This window comes from Pteropus medius, unplaced genomic scaffold (genome assembly GCF_902729225.1).
Source record: "Pteropus medius unplaced genomic scaffold, Ma_sr-lr_union100, whole genome shotgun sequence".
Taxonomy (NCBI): Eukaryota; Metazoa; Chordata; class Mammalia; order Chiroptera; family Pteropodidae; genus Pteropus; species Pteropus medius.
Genome location: NW_024349802.1, coordinates 12,398,807 through 12,412,698, shown reverse-complemented (window position 1 = coordinate 12,412,698; position 13,892 = coordinate 12,398,807). Strand labels below are relative to the sequence as shown.

At 43.4% G+C, this 13,892-nt stretch overlaps 1 long non-coding RNA gene and 1 pseudogene across 1 annotated transcript in view; both read right to left on the bottom strand.

Moving 5' to 3' along the window:
- The window catches only part of LOC120581482 (uncharacterized), a 160,964-nt gene that overhangs the window by 42,832 nt on the left and 104,240 nt on the right, over window positions 1-13,892 (bottom strand). The gene's annotated exons all lie outside the window — the stretch shown is intronic.
- LOC120581714 (uncharacterized) lies at window positions 10,049-10,200 on the bottom strand (annotated as a pseudogene).

Here is a 13,892-nt window from a genome sequence, read left to right as displayed (position 1 = left end):
GACATTCCAGGCAGAGGACACAGCAAATTCAAAAGTCGTACATCAACCAACGTTACCCCAATAAACTTAATTTAAAAAATTAAGAAGTAAAATTTTTTTTAAAAGTCCTACATCAAGGCGCAAGTCTGATGAACAAAACCTCCATCCTATCTAACCCCTGTCATTCTGTTCCCTTTCTCTGCTTGGTCTCCAGGGCTCTTTTCACTATCTGACACTACATGTATTAGTTTATTGGCTTTATTTACACCTCAACTAGACTTCGATCTCAGTGAGGACATGAACTTTGTTTTCAACACTGCTGATCCTCAGAGCCCAGAGCAGGTCTGGTATGTAGAGGTAACTCCATCCACAGTTGCTTAAAAACATGTAAATAAATGTTTAGGGCATTGTTCGTATATTTTATTTTATTAAGCACTTATCACGCAAAACCACTGAGCTAAGCTCGTTGTATACATTACTTCATTTAATCCCCATGAAAACCCCACTGCAGTGGGTCCCTTATCCACATTTTATAGGGGGTGAAACTGAGGTTAGGTAACTTGTTTAAGGTGACTCGACCAATAAGTGATGGAGTTGGGATGTGAACCTAGGTCTGATCCAAAAGCCTGTGACTTTTAACCAAAATATTATTCTAATCTTGCTACACTGGCCTACAGTGGCCGCCACAGTGTCATGCATAGGAGAGGCCCTCAACAAATATTCATTGGATTGAATTAAACTTATTCAGTGCAGAAGAGACAGCAGTTCAAAGAGAATGTGACGTGGAATTTGGAGAGCAGGTTAGAAGGCACCCTGTTCTGGTATGGAAGCTAAGAAAAATCAACATAGAAAATACGATTTTCACTCAATGTGCATATTTTCACCCAGAAATTTACCCACATAAGAAATGACGTCTAAGTGTGTGGCTCATGTGACTTGGGCACTTCTTAAAGGCGCCCAGGCTGCCTAACTCAAAAGGAAGACACTGATTTCAATTTAGCTAATGGCACAGAAGCTCTGACCTCAGAAATTGTCGCATGATAGTGAGGAGGAGGGAGAGCTGTGATGACAGAAGTTTTTGGTGACTCAAAGAGAAGTGGCAAAGACCCCGCCAGAGTTTACCCAGGAAGCCCAGCATATGGTAGGCTAGAGAATTTTTCTCTGTTGAAAGGTAAATGACAAAGATAAAGTTCAAAATGTCTTGTCCAGAAGAGGTGAAATAAAATACCCCACAAAGATTCACTAACTCCCTTGATTTAATTCCATGCTTGGCATGACCAATCCAGTTCCTTGATACTGAGTATGCGATTCCCAGAATAATCATTACAGGCTTTCCCATTGGTTCCTCCATGCTCCTAGCTATACTGCTAAGTGAGCATGCAGATTCATGAGTCAGCCCCTGCGGCTGATAGGTGAGCTCTAAGCCTGGTCAGTACTAGATGAATTGGTGAGAGGGGTCCCTAGGGAGGTTAGTGAGAGGGGTCCCTTGGGATGTAAGTGAGAGTGACGCCTTGGCTCAGATGCTGCTGGCAGCAGGGCCAGCTCTGCCTTCACCATCACCATCAGACGGGATCACCATAATTCCTCTGTGTCACAGGTTGTTCTGACACTTAGGTGACAGAATGGCTATATAAACAAATTCATTGATCCAATAGTTTTGGGTATCAATAAATAACACATCAGTCAGACGTCATGAAGAGATTAAGGCTTTCCCCCACTTCTCTTATTTATACTTACGTATAAGTATTTTTTTTTCTTCTACCATAAATACAGCTAGGGTTTCCAAACATCAAACTACCTTTCTCTACTCACAAATATTATGTATGGCTGAAACGAAAGGCGTCTGAGTCCTCATGCCTGTATTCTGGTCACTGCTTAGAGATCACAGAGAGGCCTCGTGTTGCTGTGGATTACCGACTCCATGTGCCTTCATGGGTGCCAGCTCATGGAATTCTCTCAACAATACCGAAAGGTAGGTAGGAAAATGGTTACTCTCTATTTTAAAGAAGAGGCAACAGACTCCAGGAAGCTACACAAATGACCTGAGGTGTGGGGTCCCAGAACTAGTGAAGTGGAAGCTGGCCTCAAAAACCCAGGCTTGCTAACTTCATGGTGGAGACCCTTCCTTCAACTGCACCACCATTAGCTAGCCTGCCTGGCCCAGTTGACACTTACCCCTCGAGATGTGCAAAAAAACCCCAGTATATGAACTGAACACCGGAGCATGCACGAGCAAGGGCTGAAACCCTGACTTTCCTTACCTACCACACTGCTTTGGACTAGTTACTTAACCTCAACTTCCTCAGTCATAAAATAGATTGGTTAAAAAAAATAACATGGCACAATATTAAATGGTTTGTAAATTAATAATAAGCAATGTTTTTTTTTAAATAGCTAAAATTTATAACAACTGACAAAGCCCCGGGCGCATCTCATGGATGTCAGCACCAGCTGGGCTCGTCTTGGGCTGAGCAGCTTGCCCCCAGACTCAGAGTGAGGAACTTGGCTTTGTTGTTGGTTCAGAATTGATCAGACTCAAGGTGTATCAGACCTCTGAGCCTTGCACTCCATCCCACTCCCCACAATCCACGTTGCCTCTCAAAATGTCCATAGCAGGCCTCATAACTGCCCAGCCGTGTGAGTTATTCATCTTCCAGACCCTTAGCCTCTGGACTACTCTAATTGCAAACACATTTCCTTATACCATGCTCCAAGTCAGGCGAACAGGAGACAGAAAAACGCTTAAGAGTCCTCGATGACAAGGGGCACCAAGGTGCTGGGAGCATGACCTCTCCTGGCCCAGCTGCTGAAAAGTAAGAGCCTCTGTCTAGCTCCTCCCTTCCCCCCAAAACAAAAGCAGTTCTCTAGACCTAACTGGGGCTGCACCCACATGCAGTTTGGATTCTAGGACTCCTGGTTTCTTTTAATCAGCTTCAACTTTGCCCAGCACCTTGGCCTATCAATGTACCAAGGATAGACTGCCCTTTTCCTTCCTTTGAAGCATTTTAAGATAAAATGCATTTGATCGATCTGGCAAACTGCCCCTCAGACTCTTCCTCTGAGCCATTCCGTCTTGCCATGGTTGCTTCCACTGTAACACAAGATGGGCCCCTTCGAAGAGGTCTTACACACTGGTCCACAGATGGCCACCACAGAGACGGGTATTTCCAATGACTGCTTCAGCTCAGAAAATGGCATTACTCTACCTCTCAAGACAGAAGTATCTGAAAGTCATCCTTGATTCCTGCCTTTTCCTCAGACCTTATACCCACCCCATTCTACCTCTGAAATATATCTCGAGTCTACCCAACTCTCTCCATCCCCGATTCCTCTTCTCTAGGTTAAGCTATTGTAAACACTCACCTAAGCTCCTGAGTGGCCTCCTAAGTTGTCTACCCACTTCCTCTCTTGGACTCTGGCACACTGCTAGTAATCCTCCAAATTCATTCTCCTCTTTGTGAAGAGTTGGGAATACGGCAATCTGTTGAGAAACTATATTTTCTAGACTCTCCTGCAGCTAGGTTGCCCATATGACCATTTATTTGCCAGTGAAGTGTGATTGGAAATGATGCATAAACACTTTGTAGCATTTGTTGGAAAGGAAATTGCTTGCCAAGATTCTCTCTCTTCCTCCCTGTCTATGGGCTAGAATGCAGACCTGTTGCTGAACCAAATCTGACCATACAGGTGAACACAGAAACCTAGGGAAATGCAAACAACAGGAGGAAAGGAACCTCGGTTCCAGGATGGTCCCGTGGAGTGCCACTGCCTCCCAGGACTAGATCACTCTGGCTGGTACGATGAGAATGGATGGGGCAGGGCGGCGGGGTGCAGTGCAGCAAGACTATAAGCAGAGCAATCAGTGTCAGGTTATTATAATAGAATAGAGATGGCTTTGACAAAGGTGGTAAGGGAGCATTGGAAACAGTGATATTCTGGATATTTTAAAGATATAATTAACTGAACTTCCTGGTAAATTCTACCTGGGGTACAAGGGAAAGAAGTCAAAAATGACTGCCCGGTTTGCCATGAACTGAGATGGAGGAAAATCAAAGGCGGAGATTTTATGTAGAGGATGATCAGGAATTAAATTTTGAACATGCTTAAGAACAGAGGTTATCAGAGCCTGAACTTGGAGTCAAGACTACTTGGATTCGAGTCCTAACTCTGACACTTACCCGTGTGACCTCCATCAATTTACTTAAAATCTCTGTGCTTCAGCATTCTCATCTACAAAATGAGGACTTTTAATGGCCCCTGACTCATAAAGTTGTTGTAAGGAGAAAATGCATGCATTCCAGACTTTCCATTATGCTGTTTGATTCTTCAAAAAAGCTCAGAATTTTCAGATCAGGAAGAAATCTTCCCTCATCTCTATGCCTGCTTGTCCTATCTCAAATAACACTAAGCCCCCAAGATTTGAAAGTGGAGATGTGGCTGTCTGCTGTGGTTTGGGGACAGCTGTAAGGACGCTTTCAAAGCAGCTGGTATAGGCATACAACTAGAACATTTTCTTCACCTCAGATCCCTGGCAAAACAAGGCCTGCAGTTAGAAGAGAAAGGTTTTAATTACCAGGCCACCTGTCCAGCCATCTGAAGCCAACCCAGCCTTCAGCTGGTTCCCTGTGGGCAATGGGGCATTTAGGGGAACCATGCTCAGAGATCCTGATGTCTTTCACATTTCGCAGCACTGTATAATCAGGGATAAAATTAACAGTTCTCAAAAACAGACCCCCATTATTGCTCCCCTTCTCCATTGGTTATTAAGGATGGAGATACACAGTGAGGGTTTGGGTCATGAAGAGCCTAAATTGCATCCATTCCTGTCATGTGTTCAGGATAAGGTAGCCTTGAAACCAAACGATCTTATGCTCTCCAAAGCTAACTATACCCTACTAATTCCCCCTCCAAATGGAGACTAAGTCATTTCTAAATTATTAACTGTCAACATTTTTAGATTGACTAGTATATGAAAGGTGAGCTGGCTATATTCGAGTCTATAAAATTGGAATCAAAATTAATGGAAATTCCTCTCAACATAAAATAAAAAAGAAATAAAAGAGAAAAGAAAGTAAAAGTAATGAACCATTTTTAGGAGTGTCATTATTTAAACCATATACCAACACACAAAAATTCAAATATTTTCCAACATCAGCCTTTTTTTGAAAAAAGAAATAGCCACAGGCCACAGAAGGATATGAACCCAAGTACCAAAGGTGCCAGGATCAATTCAATTTGCAGATAGTGGTAGAGATTGGTTCATTATTCATTAAAAGTTTCCATTTCTCCCTGGACCCATACCTAGACTACCTTGCAGTAAGGTATGGCCATGTGACTAAGTTCTGGCTAGTAGAATATGGGCAGAAGTGATAGGTACTACCTCACCTGGCCCACTGAAACCCTTCCAAGTGTAATTTGCTGTATCCTTTCACCTCCTGTGCGATTTTAGAAGCAACCTGATGCAGAGAGTGGAGCCACAGGGTGGAAAGAACCTGGGAGCCAGAAGCACTGCTTAGAAGAGAACTACCTACTGACCATGGACAACTCATGATAAATAAACTTGTATATATAAGCCACTGAAGTGTTGATATTTATCTGATAACAGCAGCTAGTGTTCCATTAACTAACACACAGCTTGAATCTTACCCATCGCCTCCACACAGCCTTACTCTGACATTTGCAAATGCTCAGTCATAAAACCATGTCAAAGGCTATAAGTCGATCAACAGACTAATCAAAAGCAGCACATTATACCTGTGTTGGCCCTTTCTGTCTCAACTTCACGACTTATTAAACTAAAAAGTAATGGCCTCGTCAGGAATACATTATTCTGTAAAATAGCATACACCAAGAACATGAGGTTATTTTTCTTAAAGGAAAAAAAATTACATTTAGCAAGATAAGAGTCCCTAAATAAATAAGCTGAAACGAATCCATTAGCTTGCCATCACAGTGTAAAGGGCATTCCCTCTACCAACATGCTGTGAGCTCCACGAGGGCAGAGACACATACGTCTTGCTCACTACTGCACCTCAGTTTGTGCCCTGCACGCAATGAATATTCAACAAATATCTGCCAAATGGATGAGAAAGTGAAAGGATGAACTTGCCCCTACTCACCTTCTTCCTCATCTCCATACGCCCCTCATTCTCTATATACCAAGTACACATATGATGCTTCTCCCTGCCACAAGGCCACTGCATGTGCTATGCCCTCTGCCTGAAATGCTCTGCCTCTTCTCACCCTCACCTTCACTGTCTCCTTTGCCTGGTTACTTCTACCCCTTTTTCGGATTTCAGCACAAGCATCCTTCCCAGGTCTCTCCATGTACCTTACCTTCTGTGTAATTGTACATTTACATGTATGATTGTCTCCATAGCACTTGTCTGTATTTGAAGTTATCCCATTTGAGCATGTGTTCATTATCTGTCTCCTCACAATCCCACTAGCGGCCTTGAATATCTCATCCACAGATATCACCCAATACTTCCAGAGTAATGAATGTTAGGCCCACAGAAAGTCTTCAATCAATAGGCTGAATGAATATGTGACTGTGTCAGATATCATTATTCTCATTAATTTAGTTGATTTTATCCACAGGTTGATTTTTCTTCTTGTCTTATTTTAATATCATGTATAGATAGATATCCATTAATATCAGTGGGACAAAAAACCATCAATAGGACACTAAAAATATAGGATCAAAAAAGTAATCTCTCATTTATTCTCTTGCTTAACAAATGTATATTTAGTGCCTTCTCTGTGCAAGACACTATTTCAGTTACTGTAGGGAGATCTTAGGATGAATTAGAGTTCCCTGTCCTCAAGCGGTTTACGAATCATGTAGCAGGATAATATTTTATAATATTAATGATGAATCTTTCTCCAGGTTTCCTTGTATCCATGGCTCTTGCCCTGACCAGTCTGACTGGCCAATCTTTGTTTCTTGCCTCAAAGAGGGGATGAGAATACAAGGAAAAAAAATTTCTTACCTTCAAATTCTACACCCTGTTGGTAATGGAGCAGATTCTGGTAATTAACACTTTGCAGGGAAATACACGATCACATAAGAACAAGATTGCCTGACTCCATATGAGATAAAAAGTCTCCCTATTGGATCCTTCAAACTGGATGAGCTCCAAGGGAGAAGAAAACAGCCAAACTTCCAGATAGGTTTGGAAGCTCTGAGCGCAGGGCTGACCCATGCCTGAGGGAGCATCCAGACCTCAGACAAGTGGCAGGGCTATGTGATACCTTAAAATGTCAGCAGCCATACAGAGTCCCATTGCATCAGCATAGCATGGAGCAGAAGAAGGGTCCTGTAGGTCCAAGAGAGACACCAATGAAGTAAAAAGAGTAGAGCTGCAGGACCTAAAGGGGCTTTACAGAGGGAAAGAAGGGGTAAGGTACAGTCACCCACCTACCTGTCTCAATGAGTGGGGACTGAACAGAATGAACATTCTAGCAGATGCCAGATGGACAGATGACATCTGAGAACTGTATATACCATCTTGTAGACTCCTTGGCCCCTTCCTTAAATGCAGACAAGTATTAAAAGCTGATTTGAATTTACAGTGCTGCCTGGGGACAAGGGAAGAGTAGTGGGGAATGGGATGGTATATTTGCAAGGACATGACCACACTAAAGGCAGAGGTCATCACAGGGCTGTGGAAAGTAAGGAGAGCTGTATAGCTGGGGAGTCATGGAGGCTTCAGGAAGGAGGTAACACGTGAGCAGCATTCTTGGACTGGGTAGAGTTTTGAGAGGCAAAGATATGAAACAGTGAGGGTGGAGAAAAATGCATTTCAGAAACGGGAAAGCATAGGCAAAGACGCAGAGATGAGAAAGCTTTGCATAAACAACGACAAGTCCCGCCAGTCTATAGCTCAGGTATATGCAGGTGAGAGCTCAAGATTAGTGACATAACGGAGAATCTTAAAGGACAGACCAAGAAATCTGGCTGCAATGTGGTAGGTAATCGGAACCACTAAAGGTGACCGAGCAGTGGAATGAGATGATCAAAACTGGGCCTCAAAAACACTGAGCTGGCAAGGTGAGCTAGAAGAAAGAGAATGAGGGAGAGGGCAACAGCCAGCACTAAACCACGAGGGACCCGCAGTGCAGTGGGAGCTATGAGAATAGAGAGAAAGAGTTGGGGATACTTGACAGATACTATGGTGCGGGGAGGGGAAGGCAGGCATTAAAGATGGTTACAAGGTCTCTCTGTAGAGCTTAAGAGAGGTCAGAGGCAGGGTCTAGGCAGTGTAGAATATCTACGTTGGAAATATGGACTTGGATCTTAGAAAAAGAGAGAGAAATATCAATATTTGGCATTAGTTGTCAGAGCTGGAAAACATTAAAGATCCCCTAGACCATTGCTACTCTAACCTTAAAGGTATGTATGCGAATTTCACCTCACTAAAAATAAATAAACCTTCCACCAAAGTATATCAATCACTGGAGATCTCTTAAAATGCAGATTCTGACTCAGGAAGGAGGTCTAGGATGAGGCCTGAGATCCTCCATTTCTAACAAGGTCTCAGAGGTTGCTGATGCTGCTGGTCCAGGAACCACACTTTGAATAGCAAAGAATTAGACCAATATTTCCCCAAGTATATGTGTATGTCTGAGAGTACATGCAAAGATTTTAAGCGAAAGTTTATTTTAATATCTATACAGATTTTCACCTATAATAATGATGTGAAATTTCCTTTAAATGAATGTATTAAAAGTTGATTTGAAGAAAACATTAAATAAATAATAGAGACAGTAGGCATAAGTGGAAGAAATTGAACAGGTGGCCTGCAGTTATTAAAATCTGGGGAATGCTTATAGGAAGCAACTAAGGCTATTTGTTGGAAGAGAAATGAATTCCAGTTTAGAGTAAATATTGATGATGCAAGAGAGAAAAGTGTTGCTTGATGGAGTGAGGTGACTAACAAAGAAGGTGACTAACATTTAGAAGCCCAACACTACACTGTAATGTATCCTCACAACAGCCCTTTGAGGTCGGTGTGTTACTGTGACTCTCAGAGGTTGCCCGAGGTCAAATGCTTAGTAAGCCCTGGAGCCAAGACTTGAATCCAGGTCTGGGGTACTTAGCCTTTCACTTAGTTACTCTATACTCCAATACAGCAGGCTGGATGCTTCTACAAAATTCTCCTTCTTCCAATGCTGCTGTTGCTATTTTTCTACTAAAGCAGCTTGGTGTAACTTTACTGCATTTATGCCAGCAAGAATGGTGTGAATTCAAATTCACTGAATTCTATCTTTTTATGAATCGGGTATTATCATTCCCATTTTTGAGATGACAAACTGAGACTTACCAGGGTCACACAGTTAAGACTCAAAACTTACGTCTCTCTGATGTCAGATTCAAGGCTTTTTCAGCAAGCCTATCCTAATCCCACTTCTCTTTGAGTGTGACTATTGTTAATAAGACTTTCTCCTCCTACCACTTGCCAAACACATGCCCCCCACCCTCACCCTCTGCCCTGGTGGACATATGACACCATTTAAACCAATTCAGAGTTTAACCTGTAATCTTGATGTCATTTGGTGGCTAATAGCTGCCTTGTATCTTTAATAGGTACACCAGATCTCCAGCAGGTGCAGACAAGCCACAAAGAAGCTCACTTTAAATCTTTGCATGCTGGAACCGTCCCTAGATTATAAACCAAACGACATGCAGTATCAGGCAGGCAAGGCCCTTAATTTTGTCAGGAATGCCACGAAGATTTTTTTAAGCCAATTTTTGTTTTAGATGTTAGAAAAAAGGAAAGGTACTATAAAGTGTTCTTATATGGGACTAGTCAATTATTCTCCTGAACCGAGATCTATTAATATGGCATTATGGCCCAAACCTGAAATACTGTTCTTTTGTGAGGAGAAAGCATTCTAGAAGCAAGGATTTAGGTGTCAGACAAATAACATTTACTCCAGAGTTTTTATTTTTACTTTATTTTATTTTATGTTATTTATTTATTTTTTTTTAGGCGAGGCAACCCTTGGTTGATCTCACAGATTGCAAAGACCGTGTCAGTTTACAATCCCTTATTATTTTTTTTTATGCCTACAGCACCCGGTCTTCCTAGGTGGTCTCCCATCGAAGTACTAACCAGGCCCGACCCTGCTTAGCTTCCGAGATCAGATGCTTCCGAGATCAGATGCTTCCGAGATCAGAACGGGATCGGGCTTGTTCAGGGTAGCATGGCCATAGACCATCTACTCCAGATTCTAAACTTAATCCCCTCTAATTTATGTTAAATATGGCATTTTAAACTATCACTACTTTTCTCTTCCAAGAGGATTTCCATTTAGAAACCAGACTTCCTGACTTCCCTTTCTTGTCAATTCCTGTAGCGGCCCCCTCCTTCTCCCTATTACTGGGGTTCTATGCTACTTTACACAATTGATTCCATCTCTGGAATTCTAGTCAATGCATCATGACGCTAGCACAAATCCTTCCTGTCTCCTTCAATCTAGGCCCATTGACCCAGATCGACCCATCTTACTTGGCCAACAAAGTCTGCTCAAGGCTCACAGGCAAGTACTGGGTGCATACACACAGAGTGTGAACGAGTGAGAGGAATATGGAATCAGGATGAGATTGGCCAGGACACAGAGAAATCTGAGTCCTGTCATAAATCAACCACTGTCCCCACGAGACCCCCGGGGAAAGGGGTGCACAGAAAACAAAGCAAGGCAAAGCCACACTTTATTATTAGCTAGGGCTGGCCTCAGGCTCTGAGCACAACTCCAGCAAGACTGTCTGGGCTGTGAGCTCCCTACTAGACCAGGCTAAGCATAATGACTATCCTTGAATGGTCACTCCGAGGCCCAAAACTGAACCTCCAACGGGAGTCAGCCACCATGACACATGAGAAGAACAAGGGAGAAAAATAAGGTGACAGACCCAATGCCTCGAATGGAGTAAAAAAAAGGTCACCTCCCATTCCCTCTCCAAACAAGGAAGAGAAAGTGGGGTGGTTCTCACGCAAGGATGTCACCCCAAAGTTCCTTTCTCGAGGGTAAGAATGGAAATGAATGCATGCATGCATGCATGAACAAAAGACAAAAGAACCAGAAGACGACGAAAAGAATAAAAATGTCAGGCCTTTTCTCAGTGGGTGCAGGCCTCAGTCCAAATCACTTCTCAGCATAAGCATCTCTTCAAAGACTTCCATCCGGAAGGGCAAACGGGGCAACAGTAGGCCCCATCTCTTACCCCTCAAGCAGCAGACTAAGGAGATCGTAGAGAGAGAAGGTCCCTTGGAGGAAACAGTACTCAGACCCTTAGGGTTCTGGCCATGTGAAAGGGAAAGAGAGAGACTCATTCAAAGTTGTGTATGAATGCTCCATACACCACCCCCTAACCTCCCACACACGCACCCTCATCCCTTCTCTGGGTGCAGTCCTGGTGGGTGTCACACTTCTCCCTACTTCCACACGTAGGTGTTGGCTGGGAAGGAACAGGAGCTGAGCGGGACCTCAGACTCTTTCTCCCAGAGTTCCATGCTGCATAGCCACCTGCGTTTCTAAACCTCAAGTGTTGACTACAGCTTTGCCCAAAAGGCTAAGAAAATAAAAAGAACTTGGAAAGGGTTCAGCCATCTGCCTTCTACCTTCCTTCTTCCATGAAACAGTCTTCGAGTAAGACCAAGGCACTCAGTGATGCTCAGGAATAGAGAGCAAGCATGACGGTTAAGAGCCTACCCTCTGGAGTCAGTGTGTGGGATTCAAACCCTGGCTCTGCCACTTACTAGCTAGTCACCTAGAGCAAGTTAGTCAAGTCATCAGAGTCTTAAATTCTTCGCCGATAAAGGGGGAGAGTGGGGGAGAGGTGCAATAGTAGCAACCTTACAGATCAGTATGGAGATCAGATGGACAATCAATTCATGCAAAACACCAAGCACAGTGCCACGCACAAAGTGAACGTGCGGGAAATGCTGGCTGCGTGGTGATAAGATCATCATTATTACTACTATTACTATAATACTTATCATTATTATTATTACTCCAGCTTCCAGAGGGCCATGAGATCTCTGCCTCCCTGCTTCTTTCCTTTGCAAGTTGATGACTTGCCTACCAAAGGTGAATTCAAAGTCCTTTCCCACATGGAGACAGACTCTCTCATATAGTGCTTTCAGGGCAATGCTCAAGGACATGGGTGCTACTCATTTCAAAGACCACAGACTGCCAATGGGCTGATTTCCTGATGGTGGTTCTCATGCAAAGACATCACCCCAAGTTTCTGAGCAGCCAAACCAAATGCTCAGCTCACTTCTCCCCTTCCCCATCCCCACTGCATTTTATGAATTTCTCTGAAGGGCTAAACCTTGTACATTTACTTACACTCTTATCTCCAGTGAATACTGTGGTAGTTGTTACATGGTTTGAAGAAATGTTATAAGCAGAATCATTAAAAATAGTAACAGAACAGAAACTTATACCTTAAATCATTCCAACAGATGGGACTTAAAGCATTTATTATCCCTCTCTGGTCTGGGACTTTTCAAACACTGCATTTCCAGCCAGCCAGCCTGGGAGCTATTTGATAGTACCTCTCTGACCAATTACATACTAATTAAAAGACCTCGGTGTGGGCTGGAGGTAGCAGCTTTGCATATGGACTTTAATTACTGGGCCCTAGTTTTGCCAAGAAAACACAAAAGGCTTTTCTGGCTGGATGCTGAGGCTTAGAATGAACATATGGCCTGCGTGGGAGGGGAGGGTTAAGAGTGTAATCCTAAACAGGAAGTGGAATGTCTTCACCCCACCCCCCCCCCCACATACACACACACACCCCTTCAGAATCTCAATGCAAAGTAACTATGAACCAGGGTTATACAAAATCTCTTGTCAGCCCACAGAACCAAGGGCATGCTGAGTGGGCAGTGAGCTGCCGCCATCAACACGTCATTCAATCCCAGAGCCATCTCTAGATTGGAATTCTTTTTTGCCCCTCTGGCCTTTTTTCATTGTTTTTTGATCAGGTCTCTTCCCAGGTCTCACTGAGCCCAGGGTAGCCCGGTATTAACTTTTGGCTGACCAGATCCATTCCCATGTCTCCTGGTTATGCAGTCCCAACTCCCCAGTCCACAAGGCTCTGTCAGGGAGGAGCATCTGGCCCAGTTCCGACCAATCAGCTCAACTTAATCTCTCTGGCCATGGCCTTTGGTTCAAGGATGGGTATCTGACCCAAACCAGTACAATCAGCATGACTTCTAGGATGTGTGTGGGGTCTCACGCTTGGGTAGACCTAGTAGTCTCTATTCAAGCTGGGGACTGAAACACGATGAGTCTGAAAGCCGTGGCAGTCATCTCGCTGTCAGAGGGAGGAGCAATCTGAAAATGGAGACAACCCAGGGGAAGGAGAACCAAGAGAAAGAGGGAAATTGGAACACTGTGCTAGCATTTGAGGTCCTGGATCAAGCCGTTCCTGAACAAATATACTCATGACTTTTTGGTACTGTGAGCCGATAAATTACTTTTATGCATAAGCTGGCTCGGTTAGGCTTTCTGTCAATTTGCAACTAAAATAATCCTATCTGGTTGAAATAAGATTGGGAGGCAGAAAGTTAAAACAACAACAAACAGTCAAACCCTTTAGGGATCCGGCCTGCAAAGAACACACTTGATACAGCATCTATGAAGCCCTAGGGAACTTGCCCCACCCACCCACCTCCCCCAAAATTCTAGAGCTAGGAGAGACCTTGTGGACAAAGCATCCTTTTCAACCTTCTTTGCTGACTTTCTTTTTCTAAACGGGTACGTATGTGAAGATCTAGGGAGGGAAGATGTCACACAGAAGCGAGAGACAAACTCTTTTTCCTATTATTGTCTCGATGTCTCGTATGTAGTTGTTGCTTAAAAAAACCTTTTTTACTAAACATTATAGTAAAAATAACCAG